A 19,844-nucleotide genomic window follows, 5' to 3' on the forward strand; every position below is an offset into this window, starting at 1 on the left:
TTCATTTTGCAACTATCTTACCTAACCAAGCACCAATCATCCAACACAATTACTTATAATCAAGAAATCAATATCAATAACAAGGTTGCAAACTAATCATCAAAGATAATCATAGAAAATACTTCAAAGTTTCATTACAAACATAGATTAACATACTAATGGTTATAATCAAGCAAGGGATTGTTGTGTTTTTGCCCAAAGGCTACAATAATACATAAATATTAATCTAAATGCTTGAAAGATTAACAAAAACATGGAAAGATTAGAAAACCCAACCATAAACAAGCACAAGATTAAGAATCTGGATAGTAAATGAGCAAAACCGGGCAATGTGGCTTGAATCCGAGTGAAAGCAGAAGCCTTCGGAGCCTCAAAATCGCCTGCAGAGCTCCCAAAATGTCCAGAGTTACTAATAGAATGGTTCTGTTCTGTTTTTATGCTTTTTCGAAGTTGCACGGTCGTTCTTGGTTTGGCACGGCCGTGCACTTTAAGCAATTATTGGTGGTGGTCCACCACACTGCATGACGTCATCAGATCGTTGACCAGATTCGAAATCGCACGACCGTTCTTCGAATGGAACGGTCGTTCAGTTCCGGGTTGTTGTTGCACGCCGAGTCGCACTGACCGTTCATCACCGAGACTCTGTTGGTTCATCGGATACGCACGGTCGTTCTTCATATGGAACGACCGTTCTTCACCGAGCCGCCTTGTTTTCCTAGAACGCCCAGTCGCACCTCTCGTTCATTGCCGGGTTAATCAACTTTGTCGGAGATGCACGACCGTGCATCAGGTGGAACGGTCGTTCCACAGGCCCAGTTCAGAATCCTTAACAGAATGTCCGCAGCTTTGTCGTTTTGTCCGGAAAGTCCTCGTTTTCGCTATCATCTTGTCTGGTATGCTGTTTTAGGCCTGTAAACAAAAATGTAGATAATTAAGTATCCGAATGACGGTTTTACGGCCGAAAACGCATAAAATAGGGGTAAAATGGGGGACTAAAATATGTGTAAATTAGCGAATATCAAATCTCCCCACACTTGAACCTTGCTTGTCCTCAAGCAAGCTGAACTAAAAAGCAATAAAAGACGGAAACAAACAAGAACGATAATTTACACACTATTTTATTGAAAACTACTATAAACGGTTAGCCGGTTTGTCGAAAGACAACATCAAAAGTCTCAAACCCAATAAGCATATGCAATTATAAAGTGACAACCAAAAAGCCGTGACTTCACATTGACTCAACATGTTAATCTTCACGCGACTCGCAATGTTCACCACACACTCGGTTTTATTTACGAAACATACATATAATGTGTATGTGCAAACACTCAATGCCTCGTCAATGAAACATGCAATATCATAAGCTTGTCATAAGATCTCGTCTCCACCAACTAACATGCAAATAAGTGTAAATCAAGAGGTCTTTACGGGTTGTAACGTTAGGCTTGGGCGAAGGGTATGGAAGTAGACATATAAAGTGGCGAAAATGGTTAAAACTCGGTAGTAGCGTTTAACTAGCAACAACGTAAACAACTATACATACAAATGCCTTAAAAAAGGCGACTATTGCGCAATCGAGCTTATCAACAAAATTTTAACATTTAAGTGTTCAAAATTGCTCGATTTTATCAACTTCACCCTATTTTAGAGTGTTTTATTTTCTGTTTTTTTTTAACAAACTATACAATAAACTGAAACAAACGCTAGTTAAACGATTATTTTGACCGAGTTTCAACACTAAAAAGGGTTTAAAACATACAAAGGCTAAATTTGCCTAAGTGGGCGATAATGTGGGTAAACAAAGGTAAACGGGAAGGCTCGACATGGTTAATCCTAAAGGGTAATATAAGGTGAACGGGAAGCACAACACAAAGAACAAGGTGTACAACAAAGGGGTAATCTAAGTGCCTCTATCACTTTTACACAAATTCACAAGTTCATGGTTTTAACAAGCATACTAGTGACAAGTTCTATATTACACATAACATCCGGCTCACTCCTATATCCGAAATGAACAAATATATAACAATAGGCTCAAATATGCTCACGTAACGGATGGAATGGGTAAAAGTGTGAAAACTATCATGTAAGTCTTTCTTTGTTTGTCACGCTTTCCGGTTTCCTTTTTTAAAAATATTTTGCTTGTCGAGTTTTTATCAAGTCCGAAGCTTTCTAAAACACAACCAACCGGTTTATTTACTAAAATATATACAAAATACAGGTATTTTTGAATGATTTTTCTGATTTTCTAATTTTTTTTAATCATAGATATGAGGACAAACAAAGTTAACAAAGTTAACCCCCTCCCCACACTTGAACTTCGCATTGTCCCCAATGCGAAACCCGAAATATAGAGAAAAAGGATAATAGTACTCCCCTCAAGATGATATCTGATGAATCGAGACTTCCAAAGCTGCGTCTGTCATATGCTCCGGTCAAAGACTTGATAGCCAAAATCTGCAAGTATGTCATATGGCACAGCAAAACAGAACAGTAACAGAATAAACCCAAATAAACCATAATGTACATAAATACTACTAGTCCAAACAAAGACACAACATAAAGTAAAGTGTTTTAAAATACAATACAATCCGAGGGTGTTCGACATACTAAGCAAAAAGAACACCCGAAATGACAAGTACTAAAATAATAATAAAAACCACCAACGAACATCACCACCAACTCCTACTCGTCATCACCGTCATCGTCTCTCGTGAAAGATGGGCCCGCACCGCCAGAACCAGGTGGGTTCCACGATGGGAACTGTGGAGGGTGCTGAAAGTAGTCGGGATATGCATGGTGCATCTCCCCGAATAGGTACGAGAATCCGGCACTCACCCCCTGGTATAAGCTCTCCTGGCTATGCCTCAGCTGATCCTGCGTGGCCCTGAGCTGATCCTGACTAGCCCGGATCTGGTCCTGGCTGGTCCTAATCTGATCGATGTACGTACCATGATGTTCCTGCGTGACACGCATCTGCCGGAACTGCTGATAAAATTCAGGCCAATCCTGATGCTGGTAGTACTCATGGTGCTGCGGCTGGTGTGGCGGGGTGTGGTGCGGTGGTGTGTGCGGTCCGTGCTGCTGCTCCTGCATCTCTACATCCTCTTCCTCTTCCTCTTCTGGGAGTGGGGGCAGCGGGTCCCAGACCTCGTTGTTGAGGCCCCTCAACCTATCCCCGTGATCAGTCTCAACAATTACCCCCATCGCCTTCAGTGACCTGATGTCAACATGAACCCCCTCGGTTATCAGAGTGAGACCCTGAAGTACCTCCTCAGTCATAAGGTGTTCGTTGTACGCAATTTCGGTCACATACTGACCGCCATGTATCTGACTGTTAGAAGTCCTCCCTGAGCACTTCACAAAGTATTCAGCCATTCGCGCCGCTAAGTTGATGGGCGCCTTCTCCACCAATGCGTAAAGAAAAATCAAATCTGGTGTTGGACAGTTACCAAGACTGTCCATGCGACCGCATATAGTGTGGCTAAACACATGGTGCATCACTCGCACCAGAGGGTCTTTAAGTCGTGAGGCCTTTGACATCCTTGGGTTGTATGGGTCCCCAATGGCATTTGCAGCCCAAAACTCATCCCGTGCTGCATCAGACGGGAAGGTGAACTGCTCTGTGAAGACTTCGGGATCATCCATGTCTTCCCTAGTGTAAATCCCGAGTCTCCTTCCCAAACGACCAACCGACCACTGGTGCCATCTACCACACAATCTGAAAGCTATCCGCTCTTTGTGGCGGAATTTGGGTCGTCGAGCAGCAACCGGTTTTTCGTAAGCATATGATGCAAAGAACTCTATGGTTAGCTCCAAGTAAACAGGTCGGTTGCAACCGACCAGATTTGTAAGTGGACGACTCATCATGTTTTCTAAACGGTCATACTGATTTAGTTCTTGCATTACTTCCCAATCCAGCCATCTAGGGACTCCGAATTGCCCCCTCCGGGCCCATAATGCGTCTCTTTTTGGAATGCATAAAGCTTCACGCTCGTTGTTGGGGTCAAACTGTAGGAAGGGATGATCCATCTGTAATGGGGAACATTGTTAGAAAGACAGAAACAGGAGAAAATGGAATTGAAAACAGCCGAGCAGCAAATTATGAAGCTTCTGTCAAACTGATCTGGGCGAACGGCACGGGCGTGCGGCCTGTCGCACGGCCGTGCATCACCGAGATCGAGGAGATGTGGCCGGCTAATGCCGTATCTGCACGGCGTGCGACCAACGGCACGACCGTGCAACACCGAACCAACATCAGAAGCAGTGAACACCTAGCAATGCACGACCGTTCCATACAGGAACGACCGTGCAACACCGATTCTGTAGTATTTCGAACCCCTGATCTAATAACAGCCTGACTTTCGCAAATTTCAACAAGTATTGGGCCAACAGGGGTCGGAATCATAATCGGGTGTTCACGATACTTCGATTCAACAAGGGTTAGGGTTTCGATTTGTTTATGAAGAGAACCCTAAAAATTTCCTTGAAGAATCGGAAGAAATCTAACCTAGAAAGCAAGAAAACAAGAAATCTAACACTAGAGACGTACCGCGCGAAGTTGGGTGCGAGATCGTGCGAAAAACCGTGCGATTTGGTGTAAAAACCGCTCTGGAACGGCTGCAGTTGCTAGGGTTCGCGAATGAGGGATTTTGCAGCAGATGAGGGTATATATAATGTGCAAAATGACAAAAATGCCCTCAGCCTGACGCACGGTCGTTCGCCGTTTGGCACGGTCGTGCGAATCCGACGACTTTCATTTTTCTCGGTGATGCACCGAGGGTGCGATCCACCGTGCCAGGTGCTCGGAAACGCACGGTCGTGCGGATCCTGGCATGGTCGTGCATCAGCTGCAGATCAGAATTTTCTGCAGAAGCCATTTCCAGCAACTGTTTTGGCCGTTTTTCGCCATTTTTTCAACACGCCAACTGTTCTAACAATATTGCAACATAGAACCTTCGCTCGGCACGAATAGAAACTGTACAAACTAACAGAAACTACCTAACTAACCTAAATTACGCTAAAGCTATAAAAACATAAAAACGGACAATTTTGCCCCTATAGCGCCAAAGACGCTCTTGCTACATTTTTGTCGGCGAGTCAGTAGCGTAGACTCATGCTAAATTTTTGTCGACCGAGTCGATAGCAAGACTCCAAGCTAAAACTAGAAAATAAATCCTAAATGACTAAACTACCCCTAAAGCGCAAAATACGCTCTTGCTGCATTTTTGATCCACGAGTCAGCAGCGTAGACTCTCTCCTCCCCACACTTATGATGTGTGCGGGGTTTGGAGCTCAATGACCTCCATCACCGACTCTGTCGGCCCGGCAACGTATAACTTCAAGCGATGCCCATTTACTTTGAAAATAACGCCATCCGCGTTCTCTATTGCAACAGTCCCATACGGAAATACCTCTTTAACCGTGTATGGGCCTATCCAACGTGAATGAAGCTTTCCGGGAAATAAGCGCAACCGCGAGTTGTAAAGAAGAACAAGATCGCCCGCTTGGAATTCTTTGTGGTCCTTCAAGCGTTTATCGTGCAATCTCTTCGTGCGCTCCTTGTACAACACGGAGCTCTCATAAGCGCGTTGTCGCAACTCTTCCAACTCATGAATCTGGAGAAACCGGGCTTCACCTCCGGCTTTTAGGTCCAGATTTGCGGTTTTTAGCGCCCACATCGCTTTATGTTCCAACTCAACCGGTAAATGGCATGCCTTTCCGTAAACAAGCCTAAAGGGAGTGGTCCCAATAGGCGTCTTGTAAGCCGTACGGAAGGCCCACAACGCTTCATCAAGCTTATCCGACCAATCCTTGCGGTTTGCACCTACCGACCGCTCAAGGATTCTTTTCAGCCCCCGGTTCGTGACTTCCACCTGCCCGCTTGTCTGTGGATGATAGGGCGTGGATAGACGGTGATGCACACCGTAACGGGACAAAGCTCTCTCGAGCTGAGTATTGCAAAAATGCGTCCCTCTGTCACTGATAAGCGCTTTTGGAGCGCCGAACCGGGCAAATAAGCTTTTCAAAAATCTCACGACCACCCTGGCATCATTGGTGGGTAAGGCTTGTGCCTCCGCCCACTTCGATACATAGTCAACCGCGATCAGGATGTACTTATTACCTCGTGAGGGGGGAAATGGTCCCATGAAGTCTATCCCCCAGATATCAAAGACTTCACAAACCTGAATCCAGGTCTGAGGCATTTCATCACGTGCCGATATATTTGTCGCCCTCTGGCAAGCATCGCACGCTCTAACCCAACTCTGCGCATCACGAAATATAGTCGGCCAATAAAACCCGGAGTCCAACACTTTCTTGGCGGTAAAGTTGGCTCCATGGTGGCCTCCGGTAGGTCCCTCGTGACAGTGGCGCAGAATATCGGTCGCCTCTTTCCCTGAAACACATCTCCTGATCACCTGATCAGCACCAACCCAAAACAAGTAAGGGTCATCCCAAATGTAGTGCTTGACGTCCGAAAAGAATTTCCTCTTTTGCTGGTGAGTCAACCCTTTAATCAGAATCCCGCAAGCAAGGTAGTTCGCAAGGTCGGCGAACCATGGCGACTCATCGCATATCTCAACACTCATTAAAGACTCGTGTGGGAAGTTGTCATTTATGGAATCCCAACGCGCGTCCACGATGTCTCCATGCTCTAACCGAGATAGATGGTCAGCCGCTACATTCAATGCACCCTTTTTATCTTGAATTTCGATATCGAACTCTTGCAGCAACAAGATCCACCTGATCAGACGTGGCTTAGCGTCCTGTTTGCTGAAGAGATATCGGATGGCAGCGTGATCAGTATATACAACGGTTTTCGAAAGCACCAAGTACGATCTAAATTTGTCAAATGCGAAAACGACCGCCAAGAGCTCTTTTTCAGTCGTGGTATAATGCTCCTGAGCATCGTGAAGAGTTTTGCTCGCATAATAGATCGGGTGAAAGTGTTTTTCTCTCTTTTGGCCAAGAACGGCCCCTATAGCGTAATCACTCGCGCCGCACATAATCTCAAACGGCAAACTCCAGTCCGGTGCAACTAAAATAGGGGCCTTAATCAACTTTTGCTTGAGAAGGTCAAAGGCTCTCAAGCAATCATCTCCGAATATGAACGGAGCGTCTTTCTCCAACAAACGGGTCATGGGTCTGGCGATTTTTGAAAAATCCTTGATGAATCGCCGATAGAACCCGGCATGACCAAGAAAGCTCCGTATAGCTCTAACAGAGGTGGGGGGCGGAAGTCGTGAAATGATATCCACTTTGGCTGGATCGACCTCCATACCAGCATGCGAAATCTTATGTCCCAGAACTATGCCCTCCTTCACCATGAAGTGGCATTTCTCCCAGTTCAGGACCAGATTCGTATCCTCACACCTCTTCAACATTTTTCTCAAATTTTCCAAGCAATGATCGAAGGAATCCCCAAATACCGAAAAATCATCCATGAAAACCTCCATGGAATCCTCGATCATGTCATGGAAAATTGCAACCATGCATCTCTGGAAGGTCGCTGGTGCATTACATAACCCGAAAGGCATCCGCCGGTAGGCGAATGTGCCGAAGGGGCATGTAAAGGTAGTCTTCTCCTGATCCTCAGGAGCGATAGGAATCTGAAAGTACCCAGAGAATCCGTCTAGGAAACAGTAATACGACTTCCCCGACAGACGTTCCAACATCTGGTCGATGAATGGAAGCGGGAAGTGATCCTTGCGAGTAGCATCATTGAGCTTGCGGTAGTCAATGCAAACTTGCCACCCAGTGACGGTACGGGTAGGAATTAGCTCATTCCTATCATTTGAAACTACAGTCATACCACCTTTCTTAGGTACAACCTGCACCGGACTCACCCACACAGAGTCCGAAATAGGATAAATCATGCCGGCATCCAACAACTTAATCACCTCCTTCTTCACCACGTCCTGCATATTTGGATTTAAACGCCTCTGATGCTGTGCACATGGTTTGTACTCGTCTTCCATCAGAATCTTGTGAGTACAAAAAGAAGGATTGATGCCCTTGATATCCATGATTTTCAACCGAAGGCTCTGCTTCCTCCTTTTTCACATGGTCAATTTCAAGAAATCTCTCCGGACTCTGGGAACCATCGTCACCAATCTGATAGACTGGCTGCTCGAAATCGTGGCCCTCCTGCGTAATGCCAATCAGGTCCCCACACGATAGACGTGTGTCCGAATCAATCTCGTCAATAGTACCTTGAAAATGAGAGCACACACATGCATCGACAATGTCGACATAGTAAAGCATGTCATCGTGACATTGCGGATGCTGCATCGATCTTTTGATATCGAATGTCACGTGCTCATCATTCACTCGGGGCGTGATTTGGCCAGCTGCCACATCAACAATCGTCCTCGTTGTATTGAGGAAAGGACGTCCAAGTATCAAAGGTACCCTTGAATCATCGTCCATGTCAAGGATAACAAAATCCACGGGGAAAACAAATTTATCGATTTTTACAAGCATGTTTTCCACAAATCCGCGCGGATACTTTATTGAGCGATCTGCCAACCGAATGCTCATCCTAGTGGGTGACGGCTCACCCAGATCCAGCTTTGTAAAAACCTTATACGGCATAAGGTTAATACTCGCTCCCAAGTCAGCCAATGCATGGCTAACAGACATGTTTCCAATCAAACACGGGAGCGTAAAGCTACCAGGATCTCCCATTTTCGTGGGCAGACGGTTTTGCAGAACGGCGGAACAAGTTTCATTCATCACCACACATGATATATCCTCGAGCTTCTGTTTATTCGAGAGGATATCCTTAAGGAATTTCGCATACTTTGGCATCTGAGCCAAGGCTTCAACAAACGGTATATTGATGTGTAGTTGCTTAAACAACTCAAGGAACTTACCGTATTGTTCTTCATTCTTCTGATTCTTCAGCCTGCCTGGATAAGGTACTGGAGGAGTGTAATCTTTGACCGGCTCCTAGACTTGTGCTGTACTTGCTGGGCGTAGCCTGGCTTGCACCTCGTCCGGTGTGTCAGTCGGGACCGCTTCAGTGATCGGTGCTGAGTCCTATATGACGGGTCCGGTAGTTTTTCAACTCCTGGTCATGACAGCATTCACATCCCTGTGTCCGCCCGGGTTTGGTTCTGTATTACCCGGAAGACCGCCTGGGGGTCTTTTGGACATCATATGTGCCAGCTGACCAACCTGATTCTCGATATTCTGAATCGAGGCCTTTTGACTCCTCATTTCTCCCTCGTTAGCTAGAAAACGATCTTCGCTTTGTTGGTATCGTTTTTCAGAGCTAGAGAGAAGCTGAGCCATCATATCCTCCAGCTTGGAACTAGACTGAGGGGCCTGCTGCTGGGAGCTACTCCCAGTGCCCTGATTCTGGTACGAATATGGACGCTGTTGGTAGGGTTGGTTGTATTGCTGGTACTGCTGACCCTGCTGAGGCGCTGGAGCACGCTGAGTGAACCCCAATGGGTTCTGATTTCCTGCGTTCGCTCGCCACCCAACATTTGGGTGATTTCTCCAACCGGGATTATAGGTGTTGCTGTACGGGTTGTTCTGCGGCCTTACCTGATTACTCACGAAATCTACTTCTTCGTGGCCCTCATATACGACTCCCTGAAAACATGCCCCAGGCTCGTGTGACACTCCGCACTGGTCACATCCCGAGCCAGCATGCGCAATCATCTGGGACCTGTCGAATCTCGATGCAAGAGCCGAGATTTGTGCAGTAATGGCTGTGTAGTCGTCTACAGCATGAACTCCTGAACGAGATGATGATGATGATGCCCGACCTCTATCTCCGTCCCGACGCGAGCTGGATTTCAACACAGCTTTTTCTATAATATCATACGCTTCAGTCGGCGTCTTAGTTCCAAGATCGCCTCCCGCGTTCACGTCTAATCGCTCTTGCGTATTATAGCTGAGCCCCCGATAGAACGTCAAAACCAGCTGTCGCTTGGAGAAGCCGTGATGTGGCATATCAATCAACAAATCCTTGAATCTCTCCCAAGCCGCATGCAACGACTCGTCCTCGTCCCGGCGAAAGGAAACAATCTGGTTACGTAGCTTGTTCGTTTTCTCAGGTGGAAAATATTTCTGCATAAACTGCTCCGCCAACTGATTCCAGGTCCTGATGGACCCGGCAGGAAGTGACATAAGCCAAGCTCTAGCTTTGTCACGTAATGAAAACGGTAACAACCGAATCGCATCCTCCGAAACACCTGTAATCCTAAATGTCGAACAAATAGCAAGAAAAGCAGCGATATGCCTCCCGGGATCCTCATGTTCACGTCCGTCAAACTGTACTGAATTTGTGCACCATGTTAATAATACTAGATCTAATTTCAAAAGTAGGTGCATCTATAGTGGGCTGAAGGATACTCGGCTCCAGGCCTGCCCTTCCGGGCTGATTTGTTTCATTCAACGGTCGGTCGTCGTCTGCCATGACGACTCTCTCCTCGTCCCCTGAGCTTTCGTCTTCAAAGATAATCACCGGCTCGTCGATTGCATTTGCTATGCGTTGTGCAATGACAAGTGATCTTCCGCGCAGCCTCTTACTTCTTCTAAGATTATGCGCTGGTTCGTCAGTCGGCTCAGCAATAGCGGGCGCGGGAGTTGAGGACATCAACCTGCAAACGAGAAACTGACACAATGAATATTTTATTAATATAATAATGCTGTTTTTTTTTTTTGCTGAATAGAAACAGAATATTATTTTAAATGGGCTGAAAAATTTATAAAAATCCGAAAATGGGCCCGAAATTTTATAAAAATTAAAGCAATGAAAATAATCGAATCGGCTAGTGTAAAAACGATTTTTAAGAGCCGAAAATTCAACGAATAAATGAATAAATAAATCCGGATTAGAACAAATAAATAGAATAAAAATTTACAAGTGTACAAAAGAATCATGAAAACGAATAAATTAAATTAAAAGCAATAAATATTAACAAATAAATCAACAAATAAATAATCATGAAAATATACACAAATATTAACAAGTATATACACCGATAACACAATGACTCGGGTCGTTCCTAAAACTCGCCATTTCCCCGGCAACGGCGCCAAAAACTTGGTACGTGCGTGACTACACATATTTTTACAATGAAATTACACATGAATTGGTTTTAAATTTATAAAAGTGATTATTACTTTTACCTCAAAACACACACGAAAGGGCAAGTGTACCCCGTCATATATGTAGTAAAGTATCGGTAAGAACCAAGTATCGATCCACGGAAATGGGCGGAGAAATAATACTAGACCTTTGCCACTAAATTACCGGTAAAAACATAATTTGTTTTGGTTTTAATTAATCTAAAGTAAGCATAAATAAATACTTATAAAACATAGTAAATTATATATAAGTAGCCTTGCTTAATACACAACCAAAGCATGTCAACTAAGTCGGTTTTGGCACTAGAAGCATTCGGTCAATTTTCCATTTCGAGACAATTAGTATCCCTTTCGGGAATCCTAACATGACAATCATTCGGAAAGTTAAAACGATAAACACACTTTAACCACCTAAAATTGTTCTTTAACGTGCAATTGATAAATGTCTACAAAAATCTCCTAAAAATAAGTTAGTCATCCGTTAGGAGTTTTCTAACCTCACTTAATCAAGGAAAGCAACACCGATAAACACAATGCAACCACCGAGACAAGCATAAACTAGATTAAATCAAAACCGAGTTCATTTTACAAATCTTGCACATAAATTCACCAAGATAGCAATTTTGGCCGAAACTACTAACTAAGCTAACAAATCATGGCAAGAATTCATAACAACACCATCTAACCCGTTAGAGTCCTTCCGTGAAGGCAAGCTTTCTTGATTAACAATAATTACATTTTATTAAACCACTAACCCGTTAGAGTATCATGGTGCCCACATTTTAACCAAGTTAAACTAGTTAACCAAATTAAAAGTTTACTAATACATGATTAAATAAGCTTCATTTTGCAACTATCTTACCTAACCAAGCACCAATAATCCAACACAATTACTTATAATCAAGAAATCAATATCAATAACAAGGTTGCAAACTAATCATCAAAGATAATCATAGAAAATACTTCAAAGTTTCATTACAAACATAGATTAACATACTAATGGTTATAATCAAGCAAGGGATTGTTGTGTTTTTGCCCAAAGGCTACAATAATACATAAATATTAATCTAAATGCTTGAAAGATTAACAAAAACATGGAAAGATTAGAAAACCCAACCATAAACAAGCACAAGATTAAGAATCTGGATAGTAAATGAGCAAAACCGGGCAATGTGGCTTGAATCCGAATGAAAGCAGAAGCCTTCGGAGCCTCAAAATCGCCTGCAGAGCTCCCAAAATGTCCAGAGTTACTAATAGAATGGTTCTGTTCTGTTTTTATGCTTTTTCGAAGTTGCACGGTCGTTCTTGGTTTGGCACGGCCGTGCACTTTAAGCAATTATTGGTGGTGGTCCACCATACTGCATGACGTCATCAGATCGTTGACCAGATTCGAAATCGCACGACCGTTCTTCGGATGGAACGGTCGTTCAGTTCCGGGTTGTTGTTGCACGCCGAGTCGCACTGACCGTTCATCACCGAGACTCTGTTGGTTCATCGGATACGCACGGTCGTTCTTCATATGGAACGACCGTTCTTCACCGAGCCGCCTTGTTTTCCTAGAACGCCCAGTCGCACCTCTCGTTCATTGCCGGGTTAATCAACTTTGTCGGAGATGCACGACCGTGCATCAGGTGGAACGGTCGTTCCACAGGCCCAGTTCAGAATCCTTAACAGAATGTCCGCAGCTTTGTCGTTTTGTCCGGAAAGTCCTCGTTTTCGCTATCATCTTGTCTGGTATGCTGTTTTAGGCCTGTAAACAAAAATGTAGATAATTAAGTATCCGAATGACGGTTTTACGGCCGAAAACGCATAAAATAGGGGTAAAATGGGGGACTAAAATATGTGTAAATTAGCGAATATCAGTCATTCGTTGTGAGGGTTTTAATCTCGTGAATTATCGTAAATGCTGTATTAGTTACTGACCTAGTTCGTGTGCATTGTTATTTAAATTAAGTTACAAGGCTAATCAGTAGGCTAAGCTCTATCCACTTAAATCTGCAATGTGAGTCATTCTCTTTTCTTATCAACTGTTTTACAATACCTCAAATTATTTTCAAAGGTTATAATTACAGGGATTAAGTCGTGGTTATCTTAATCACAGGCTAGTGGGGTATTGTGCACATTACTAATTTCTCACTGGTTAGGCTAATAAATCCTCACCGTGATAAACGTCACTACTTGGGGAAGGACCCAATAATGGTATGACCATCGTCAGCAAGTGAAAAAGTGCCAGATAAAAATAAGATAGAAGCCATTGTAATCGCTCTTATGCTGTAATTTATAACTATGTGTCATTTCATCAAAATGAATGATTCACTCAGTATTTCCCCGCTGACAAAATATTTTAAAACATGTTTCAGACGACCTTCTGTAAATCAAGGAAAACGTGCTACGGAGCACTAATCAGCTTGAAGAGGTGGCTCAGTTAAAATAAATAAACATGTTTTAATAAATCAGGGAATTTCCTAGTAAAATTCCTCTATTGTAAATTACGGGGTTTATCCTGAATTATGAAATAAAATAATCGGGCATTTCAAGTTTTTAAAAGATCCTGTTTTAAAATCTTCCGCTGTCGCATAAATTAAATACCACGGGTTCCTGTCCCGCGGCTCCTGACCGGGTCAAACCGGGGCTGGGGACGTGACAGGAAAAGGTGGTATCAGAGCCACTGATTTAAGCCAATTAAGTATTGAAGAGAATACTTAATTTTACTGATTGCCATTTTTGTGATTATATGTTTTATTATTTGAAAATTTGTTTACAGTATAGGTAAGCAAAGACTTTCAGACATCTATCGTCAAATAGATAGTGCACCAAAAGATAAGGGATCATCATCCTCAAAACAATCCATAGATACTGAGGAAGGAATATTTGTCCGTAAGGCACAGTTTGAGAAGCCACTTTCTCCTAATAAAAGAAGTTTGATTATTAGGAAAAGTCAGGAGAAAAGAAAGAAATCACAACCAAAAGAAGTGAGGGTTAATCAGGAAACCCAGGAAATAGGCAATAATCCACCATGGGAAGACGAATTAGATGAAAAATGGGCATATCTCTATATGTTAGCCACTGTAGCAATAAATACTAACCTTTAAACTACCAATACCCTTACCCAGTATTAGCACCCATATTAGCTACAATCCAGAAACTCTCAAGAAAATTTTACCCAGTAAATAAATAAGTTTACAATAAACCCTAGTATGTTTTAATTTTCAGTTGTCCTTTGTATTAAATTAGTCCCACGGTATGCAATAATACTTGAATGTTTATCTGTGAAATTTTATTATAAAATTTTAACTTAGCATTTTGTGTGCATTTTGCATATATGCTAAACAACATGAATGAGCTATCTGAAGCCCTTCAGAATCTCAATCTCTATCCTGTGAAAGTAGAACTTTCCAGCGACTTTACTGGTTACATCGCCGATGTAGAGGAACCAATGGAATTTCAAGCTCCACCTCCGGAGAAACCAAAGCCTAAGAAAAGGAGAAGGTTTGTAGGATGGAGGCGAGTACGTAGGAGGAAACCAGCAACTAGGAAAGTTCCCAAAATAGAGAACCCTATGGATAAAGGAAAAGGGATCGAGATCGGGGAAAGTTCTAGGCAAGTAGAAATAGAAATTGGGGAAAGTTCTAAGCAAACTGAAGAATTACCATTACAGGAAGAATTAGATCGCCTACTGGTAAGTTGTGATATCATTAGGCCTATCAACAATAACCTCTACCCTTATCCTGCTGAAACCCAACTTCCAATAAATTTGGAACCAGCTATTCCAGACCCTCTAATCCACACCCAACCTTTAGGAGAAATGGACGAGTGGTGGACTAACGACTGGCAGTTTCAAAACCTTCTTAATAACCCTTATACCTTTTTCCCTTAATTTGACACAGAACCTGCACCAAACCCGCCAATGAGTAATGAAAACTTAGCTGAACTCCGCCATTTTGGCGAGGAACTGGTAACTGCAGGGAATAGGATCCGTGAGGTGGGAGAACAAATCTCCTGGAAGTACGACGAGAAGGAACGTTGCTTCTAAAATACCAGTTGATAAGGGATAGTGTAGTTGGGAGGTTGTGTTTGTATAATAACAATAGTAATAAAAATATAACTCTGTAAAATAACTTAAAAAGAAAACTTTTGTAAAATATCAGTGTGTACGGATGCCTAATATAATCTATAAAAATGGAAGTCGAGAAATCGACAATTTTGGTTATACTTGTGTTGTAAAATTTGTGTGATTATGTGCAATTGTTTTGTTATATTTGGTTATCAATTATTCTATGCTAATTATTTATATAAATTAATTATCAGATGGCAAACGCTAGTAATGAACCAGTTAACAAAGTTAACAAATCAGAGCAAAATCAGGAAGGTCAATTTATGACTAAGCAAGATTTTGAAAATATCGTTGCTCAAGGGATAGCCAATGCTATTCCAGCAATCCTGGCTGCTGGCCAGAAACATGTTGAACCTCAACAAATTATTCCTAGTAAACGTACTTAAGAAGATAACTTCAGTAATAGTGTAAATGGAGGCGGCAACCATACTAATCACGATAATGATCCACGGCAGGCCCCACTCCTTAAGAAAATGAAAGCTGCAACGCTTGGTTGCACGTACAAAGAATTTCTTGCTTGTAAACCAGCTAAATTTGCAGGCAATGAAGGGGCGACTGCGGTTGGTTGGAGAAAACCGAAGCAGTAATTATGATAAATAAATGTGCTGAAGAAGACAAGGTTATGTATGCATCGCATCTTTTTAAAGAAGGGGCGCTAGAATGGTGGAATACGGTACTTCAAGCCAAAGGAAGAAATATGGCCTATGCCATGAATTGGGAGGAATTTAAGCAGCTAATGGAAAGAAAATTATGTCCCGAATATGAAAAGGAACAAATGGCAAATAAGTTCCTGAACCATCGGATGATGGGGGTAGATTGTCGAGGATATACTTCGAAATTCTTCGAGTATGCGAGAGTGGTACCAACGCTGGCTTCGCCAGAACCGGTGCTTATTTCCCGCTATATTTGGGGATTGATTGGCGAAATCCGTAATATCGTAAAAACTGCGAGACCTCGCACTATTGACTATGCGGTAGAATTAGCTAACACCCTGACTGACGAATTGGTACGCACAAGTGGAGAAAATCGGAAAAAGGAAGTAGCCCAAAAGATTACCCAAGGATTCCGTGTGGGTAACCGTAGTAATTTTTGGAAAAAGGGAACTTGGCAATCTTCCACTGTTCCATTTTGCAATGCCTGTAAAAGGAAGCATTTTGGAAGATGCAAGGGGTATTGCAATTTCTGTAAAATTCCAGGGCATCAAGAAGAAGATTGCAGGAAGAAGAAAGCCATGGTCTGCTATAATTATGGAGAGGCTGGACATCTTATGCCAGACTGCCCAAAATTGGTCAAACCAGCAGACAACAAAGCCAAGACGGCCGATGGAGTTACTAAGAAGAATGCCAGAGCATTCCAGCTGACCACTCAAGAAGCAGAACTCATTCCAGATGTGATAGCTGGTACGTTCCTAGTGCACAACGTGTATGCAAAAGTATTATTTGACTCTGGTGCAAACCAAAGTTTTATAAATACTTCATTCTGCCAAGCTCTTAATTTACCCTTAACCAACCTTAGGCAGATTTTTACAGTAGAAACGGCAGAAGGAAATTCTGTTAACATAGATAAGGTTTTGCGAGAAGGAGAGATAGAACTCTTAGGCCATAAATTTTCTGCAAACTTGTTACCTATGAATTTAGCTGGATTCGATGTAGTATTAGGAATGGATTGGTTAGTAGCCAACCATGCTCGAATTCTCTATGACAAAAATTCTATAGAAATCCATACACCTACAGGAGAAGTAATTTTTAATTACAGGAGATAAACCTCGAAAGCCACTGAAATTCATTTCAGTAATGAAATTGGCCAATTATTCAAGAAAACAAGAAGTAGTGTATATGATTTCAGTAATCATTAACACGAAAAGTAAGGAACTTAAGGAAATCCCAGTAGTCTTAGAATACCCCGATGTATTCCCAGAAGAACTACCAGGATTACCACCCGACAGGGAAGTAGAATTTAGGATTCATCTAATTCCTGGAACTACACCAATAGCTAAAGCACCTTACCGGTTAGCACCCACTGAAATGCTAGAATTAAAAACGCAGTTAGATGAATTGCTAAGTAAAAGATTCATACAACCTAGTTCATCCCCGTGGGGAGCTCCAGTATTGTTTGTGAAAAAGAAAGATAAGTCAATGAGAATGTGTATTGATTATAGAGAATTGAATAAGGTTACAATTAAGAATCGATACCCATTACCTAGGATTGATGATCTTTTTGATCAACTCCAGGGAGCTAGGCATTTTTCTAAAATTGACTTACGCTCCGGATACCATCAGTTGAAAGTACAAGAAGAAGACATACCTAAAACTGCTTTCAGAACTAGGTATGGTCATTACGAGTTTACAGTCATGCCCTTCGGACTAACGAATGCACCTGCGGCATTCATGGACATGATGAATAGAATCTGTAAACCGTATTTGGATAAATTTGCAATTGTTTTCATTGACGATATACTTATTTATTCTAAAAGTCAAGATGAACACTGTCAGCACTTGCATGCACTCGTAACTTTGTTAAGAAGGGAAAAGCTTTACGCCAAATTCTCGAAGTGTGAATTTTGGCTACAGGAAGTGCAATTTTTGGGGCATATGGTAAATCACGAAGGTATTCACGTAGATCCCTCCAAAATAGAAGTAATTACCAAATGGAAGGCCCCGCAATCAGCTACAGAAGTTAGAAGTTTTCTAGGGTTAGCCGGATATTATAGGAGATTCATTAAGGATTTTTCTAAGATAGTCGTGCCATTAACTAAGTTAACCTATAAAGCAGTTAAGTTTGAATGGGGACCCAAACAAGAAGAGGCTTTTAGGATTTTAAAGCAAAAGTTAACAAATGCTCCAATTCTAGCCTTGCCAGAAGGGACTAAAGATTTTGAAGTATATTGTGATGCTTCAAAGCTAGGATTAGGATGTGTACTAATGCAACGCAAGAAGGTAATTGCGTATGCCTCAAGGCAATTGAAAAAGCACGAGGAAAACTATACGACTCATGACTTAGAATTAGGAGCCATAATTTTTGCCCTTAAGATTTGGAGACATTACCTGTATGAAAGTAAGTTTACTGTCTATACGGATCATAAAAGTTTAAGGTACATATTTGGGCAAAAAGAATTAAACATGAGGCAAAGAAGATGGATGGAAATCCTAAGTGACTACGACTGTGATATTCAATATCACGAAAGAAAAGCAAATGTAGTCGCAGATGCCTTAAGTCGTAAGTATCATGAAAAGCAACGACGAGTTCGTGCTCTTAGAGTAAATCTGCAATTATATTTAATGGAACAATTAAAGAAAGTTCAAGAAACAACAATCGAAGACGATGCTAAAGGAATGAAAGGAAGAATAAAAGAATTAGAACAAGGAAGTGATGGAATTTGGAGATTCCACAAGAAAAGAATTTGGGTACCTAGACAAGGAGAATTAAGAAATAAAATTTTAGAAGAAGCCCATAAATCTAGGTATACCATGCATCCTGGTAACAATAAAATGTACCAAGATTTAAGGAATAATTTCTGGTGGATAGGAATGAAAAAGGATATAGCTAGATATGTTTCTAAATGTCTTACTTGTTCACAAGTTAAGGCAGAACACCAGAAACCATCAGGTCTACTACAACAATTGGAAATGCCTGTATGGAAATGGGAACTCATAACAATGGATTTTGTTACTAAGTTACCCAAAACCAGAAAAGGTAATGATGCGATTTGGGTAATTGTAGACCGATTAACCAAATCAGCTCACTTTCTACCTATAAAAGAAACCCTTAGCATGGAAAGGTTAGCCAAGTTGTATGTAGATGAAGTAGTATCTTTACAAGGAGTTCCACTCTCCATTGTATCAGATAGGGATAGTCGTTTCACTTCCCATTTTTGGACAAGTTTCAGGAAGCAATGGGAACCCGACTAAAACTAAGCACTGCATATCATCCTCAAACAGACGGACAATTCCCAGTAATCCAGCGAATAGGACCAGTCGCCTATCGCCTACAATTACCAGAAGAGTTAGCTGGGGTACATGATGTGTTTCACGTATCCAGCCTTAAGAAATGTTTATCTGACGAATCCCTGGTAGTACCTCTTCAAGATGTGGAGGTAAATGAAAAGCTAAAATTTGTAGAGAAACCACTACAGATAGAGGACAGAAAAGTCAAGTTTCTCAAGCACAAGCGACTAGTACTAGTCAAAGTCAAGTGGGATTCAAAGAGAGGACCAGAATACACTTGGGAACTAGAATCAGAAATGAAGAGGAAATATCCTCATCTATTCCAGTAGATCTCGAGGACGAGATGTTTATTAAGGTGGGGAGGATGTAACAACTTTCATCAAAATTATTATTTATTATTATATTTTGTTCAATAAGAAACCTTAATTGAGACCCCCAAGTAATCCTGCATAAACCCTAAAAATTTCAGAACAATCAGAAGTATAAATAGAGGGGTGTGGGACTGATGTGCACAAAATGCAACATATAAATTACATCAATAGTGGCATAAAACTAACCCTTTTTTTAGTACTAATGTTGGAAAAAGTGTGCTTTTGTCTTCCTTTTGTATTTTCAGGATTAAATGAGCTCAAATGAACAAAAGAAGCAAAAATACAGCTAAATCTAACATAAATACAAGA

Source organism: Helianthus annuus, chromosome 5 (genome assembly GCF_002127325.2).
Source record: "Helianthus annuus cultivar XRQ/B chromosome 5, HanXRQr2.0-SUNRISE, whole genome shotgun sequence".
Lineage (NCBI taxonomy): Eukaryota > Viridiplantae > Streptophyta > Magnoliopsida > Asterales > Asteraceae > Helianthus > Helianthus annuus.